The sequence below is a fragment of the Cherax quadricarinatus genome, chromosome 6 (genome assembly GCF_038502225.1).
Source record: "Cherax quadricarinatus isolate ZL_2023a chromosome 6, ASM3850222v1, whole genome shotgun sequence".
In the NCBI taxonomy this organism is placed as follows: domain Eukaryota; kingdom Metazoa; phylum Arthropoda; class Malacostraca; order Decapoda; family Parastacidae; genus Cherax; species Cherax quadricarinatus.
The window spans coordinates 9,934,312-9,939,898 of record NC_091297.1 but is presented as its reverse complement, the minus strand read 5'-3'; positions in this window follow the sequence as shown (position 1 = coordinate 9,939,898).

Sequence of the window (5,587 nt, the reverse complement as noted above, 5' to 3'; positions counted from 1 at the left end):
GCTTTAGTGTCATTCCATATTGACCTTGATGCTTCATCTAAAAGAAAAGGCTCTTACTCTGGTGTATTTTGATTAGGAATCTGAATCTCGGTTTAGTTATAGGAAAAGTGTCTTGACTGGCAAGGCAAGACAGGAAACCGAGCTTAACATGCACACCACAATAGGAGTGGAGTACGAATCTTGCAAAATGCAGCTTTCTGTAAAGCCTGTTAAGCTTGTTTACCCATGACTAACAGAGTACACAGGAGTATTATTTTGTATTGAGAATTTTATTTGAAAAATTATTTAGCATTAAAGCTTAAATACTTTGGTTTACTAATGAAATTTGCCTTGGATACTGTAGAATATAATTTGGCATTACCCTGGTTAAAAACTACAATTTTAATATGTTTTTGTACTGGCATATAATCAAGGGTAAACATTCTTAAGTGCAGGTGTATTTTTTCTATTTAAAAGCTCATGGATGCTGCCTAATGCAAGACTTAGTTCAAGGAAATATTAATAAGGTATTTCCAAAGTACAAGCCTTATGTATTTTGTTACTGAATCCAAAAACCTCTGCAACACTGTGTGATAGAGTTTGCAGAAGGTATACAGTGGGTGACAGAAGTGACATAATGCCATGATATATGTACAGTATTTGCAACCTTTGTATAGTATGCAACTAGAGTTAAATGTTGCTCATACAAAAGAGAAGCAGCTTAAATGCACAGTTTCAAAAATTCAGAGTAGGAAAGACAATGATTCAAGCAAATTTTGATAATTGGTGGAATCCCAGTTTTACACATTTAATTCATAAGACTCCTTCCCTTAAAAATTTTCCTTTTTATGTTGTATTTAAATTATGCACTTCAGTTTTTAGCCGTAATTGGTATTACTATTAATATAATTATTGGACTTGTCTTTAGTAATGTTTACTGGTACAGTATTTTTGTTTGAGTAGTGTATTGCAAATTAATAAGTTTGTGGCTATAGGAGGGTAGGCACAAGAGGAAAGAGGAGTGATTGGTGGAATGATGAGGTAAAGGGTGTGATAAAAGAGAAAAAAGTAGCTTATCAGAAATTTTTACAATGCAGAAGTGATATAAGGAGGACAGAGTATATGGGGAGTAAAAGAAAGGTTGAGAGAGTGCAAAAGGAGAGCAAATGATAGAGTGAGAGAGGCACTGTCAAGAAATTTTGCTGAGAATAAGAAAAAAATTTGGAGTGAGGTAAACAAGTTAAGAAAGCTTTGGGAACAAATGGATTTGTCAGTTAAAAACAGTAGGGGTTAGCAGATGGGGAGCTGGAGGTATTGGGTAGATGGCAAGAATATTTTGAGGAACTTAAATGTCGATGAAGAAAGGAAGGCAGTAATTTCATGCTAGGGAGGTATAACATCTTATAGGAGTGAAGAAGAGCAGGATGTGAGTGTGGGGGAGGTGCATGAGGCATTACATAGAATGAAAAGGGGTAAAGCAGCTGGAACTGACAGGATCATGATAGAAATGTTAAAAGCAGAGGGAGATACAGTGTTGGAGTGATTGGTATTTTTGTTTAATAAATGTATGAAAGAGGGGGAAGGTACCTAGGGATTGGCAGAGAGAGTGTATAATTCCTTTATATAAAGGGAAGGGGGACAAAAGAGATTGAAAAAATATAGGTGGAGAAGTTTACTGAGTATACCAGGTAAAGTGTATAGTAGGGTTATTATTAAAAGAATTAGAGGTAAGACAGCAGGATTGCAGATGAGCAAGGAGGCTTTAGAATGGATAGGGGATGTGTAGATCAGGTGTTTACATTGAAGCATATATGTGAACAGTATTTAGATAAAGGTAGCAAAGTTTTCATTGCATTTATGGATTTAGAAAAGGCATATGGTAGAGTGGATAGGGAAGCAATGTGGCAGATGTTGCAAGTGTATGAAATAGGTAGTAAGTTACTAAATGCTGTAAAGAGCTTTTATGAAGATTGTTTTTATGCAGGGAGTTTGTAGTGTGGAAATTAGGAGGTGTGGAGTTGCTAAAGGTACTAGTTAGAGGGCTGAAGATAGGCTGTTGAGGCGGTTTGGTCATTTAGAGAGAATGGAATCAAGAAGAATTACTTGGAGAGCATATAAATCTGTAGGGGAAGGAAGGTGGGGTAGGGGTCAGCCCCAAAAAGGTTGAAGAGAGGGGGCAAAAGAGGTTTTGTGGCCAAGGGGCTTGTACTTCAAGCAAGTGTGTGTGAGCATGTTAGATAGGAGTGAATGGAGACAAATGGTTTTTGGGACCTGATGAGCTGTTGTAGTGTGAGCAGGGTAATATTTTGTGAAGGGATTCGAGGAAACCGGTTAGCCAGACTTGAGTCCTGGAAATGGGAAGTACAATGCCTGCACTTTAAAGGAGGGGTTTGGGATATTGGCAGTTTAGAGGGACATCTAAGTTGTTATATCTGAGTGTCTCTCAAAGACAGTGATTATGTATGAGTGATGGTGAAAGTGTTGAATGATGATGAAAGTTTTTTTTCTTTCTTTTTGGGTTTTTCTTTCTTTTTGGGTCACCCTGCCTCGGTGGGAAACAGCCAATGTGTTAAAAAATGTACAATATAAAAAATACATCATTCTTGTAAATTGTTTTTGAATGAGGTCCTTGCTGTGTAGAAGCATCTTAGTATAAATTAATTCCTTCCACTCACTGTCTTATGTAGAACCACATTATTGACACTAAGGTCTGTCAAGTAGAGTTACATCAAGAGCTCAGCTCAATTAGGTAAGTTGTGAGTGTTAAATTGTGGCCTAGATATAAGAGGAATATTGTGTGGTGAGTGTGCACCAGAGGCAGACTGGCCATATGGGCATTTGAGCAATGCCTGGTGAGCTGCTGGGCTAGGCAGAAAAAAAAAATCATGAAAAACCAAAGCCATAGCCGTTTCACAAAGATTGAAATGAAAATGGAACATGCTTCAGCTGATCTTTAAAATCACACCTCTGGCTCTCAGTAGTCTGTTAGTCAGTGTTGCACTGGCAGTGCTTAAGTCAAGGTAAGCTGTGCTGCTGCTAGCTTCCTACACTTAATTGCTGCTCTCTTCAATTAACTATGTCTGATTACACAGTTTTGAGACTCTCTGACCATGGGTTCAAATCCCACCCGTGGTATGGTCTGATTACACAAAGCTGTCAGTAGAGGCTCTACCCACTCCTAGTGCCCCAAAAGTTAGAAGTCACAACTGTTATCAGTTGGAGTAGAGTGACAAGTCCCAGACCAACCTGATAGGTGACAGATGCCCAAGTCAGTTTTAAGACCCAGTCTGTTTCTGGTGTGCACAGTATTAAAAAAATCTTCCCTCACATGGTGCATGATGGGAAGCAACACTTGACCTTATGTTTAGTTCAAAATAGAAAATGAGGCATTTTTCTAGGATGATTTTATTGGCTGTTCCTTGGCATCATTTGATACAATGAAAGACATATACTACTGAAATAAATCTGATTGACTGGACCAGAAGTAACTTGAAATTGGCTTCAAAGTAGCTGAGATATTAGAGTTTTGTTGATTTTCCTAATGATGGGTAAGGACCCCTTACACCCTCTTTTTTTTTATCATCCAAGAATTTTGGTAAATCTTTGATTTTTCGTGATGAATTCAAAATAGAAGGCAAGTGTAATATAGAAGAGGCCTGGGGACATGATTAATGAGCATAGGAAATGTTATTTTAGTGTCTGGAATGTCTATAGTATTTGTTTTAGACTTCTGAAATTGGGTTTTTTTAATTTTGCATAAAATTGGACAAAATATCATTTATATGCACTTTACATCATAGTTCTGATTTATGAATGAGCAGTGTCTTGTGCTCAATCAATAAAACAGAAGGCACATTAGGGAAATAGCTAAGAATCTGGTAGAGGTGAACAATGGAACTGGCATAAAATAGGACTTTTTTTAAATTGGCAAAATCACCTACATAAACTACACTGAGACACTAACTTTGCACCTGCATAATTCTGAAAGTTTTCCCATCAAAATTCGTGTTTTTGGTGTCACTGCCTTCAGAAAGATTCTCTACCATTTCAGATTTTTTTTTAATGTGGACACATGGACAATGAGCATTTCTAATTTCAGGGGTTTGGGCCGTGAAAGGGTTAAATATTAGAAACACTTAAAGTACCATAAATGGACTTGCATAGTGTCTACTGAATGCAAGTACAAGTAAATTTTTTGATACTTGATGACCAATTTGAAATCCTAAACTGAAGAAAGTCTTCATGTGGTATGTTTACATGTCTTGACTTTGGGCTTGTAACCTTTGATTCTTTTTCTTCACTGTGATACACTGGGTACCTTTGTGTTGAGAAATGGAAAATATATTGCTCACAGACAAACCCACCTAATAGCTGCCCCTTTGTATTTTCAGCACTACTCTGCTGGTCCTGATTTCAAAAAAATTTAACACCAGCTGTCTCCCACCAAGGCAGTGTGACCTGAAAAAAAAAAACTTTTACCATTGTTCGCTCTATCACTGTCTTGTCAGAGGTGCACAAGCATTACAGCTCAGATGCACCTCTAAACTGCAATATCCCCACCCTTCAGAGTACAAGCACTATACTTTATGCCCAGGCAGCAAGTCCAGGTAAGCTAACATTCCTGGCATCACTTAACTGAGGAGAGGCAAAACCCTGAGGCTTGCTAAGCCTAGAGCTGAATAATTTTAAGTTTTAGTCACAATTTTTTATAGAACTTTGTTTTTCCTGTAGATTTAATATGCTCAGGTTTTGAAATTAATCCCATTGGTTCAACTGGGTTTGTCAATACCATTATTTCCATGGAGTGTTAGTAAATATTTAGAGTAAAAATTGTGTTTTAACTTTATTACTAGGTTGCCTGTTCCAGTTTTATTATGGTAACCTAGTACTGGTGAGTTTTGTCAAGTAATTGCAGTTTCAAAAATGCAACATGCAAAAAAACAAAAACCAGTTTGCCCAAGATTTTATTTTGACAACCTTAGACTTTGGGACCCAGAAGATGCTTATGTACCATATAATTTTTAAATGGTAATTTTAAATCTTATCATATTTCCAGATCATCCATCCAAAGTTGTAATGCTAGTTACAGTGAGAAAATTTAGGTTTGCACAATGTTAACTCAAGTGGCACAAGTAATGACAAAACCCTTTAGCAAAAACTGGCTGATAGGCAACAAGTAATATACCAGTTGATAAATTAGACACATGTGCAACTCTTGGGTATCTTTATTAAGGAAACGTTTCGCCACACAGTGGCTTCATCAGTCCATACACAGGAGAAACTTGAAGAACAGGAGGAGAATGAGGTAATCAGTCCCTCAACCTTGAGTCAATGTGGTCAGTCCATCAATCTTGAATAGAATACGGCATATGAGCGGAGAAGCAGCCTACGGTTTATGAGCTGCTTCTCCGCTCATATGCCGTATTCTATTCAAGATTGATGGACTGACCACATCGACTCAAGGTTGAGGGACTGATTACCTCATTCTCCTCCTGTTCTTCAAGTTTCTCCTGTGTATGGACTGATGAAGCCACTGTGTGGTGAAATGTTTCCTTAATAAAGATACCCAAGAGTTGCACATGTGTCTAATTTATCAACGTGTCGGTTC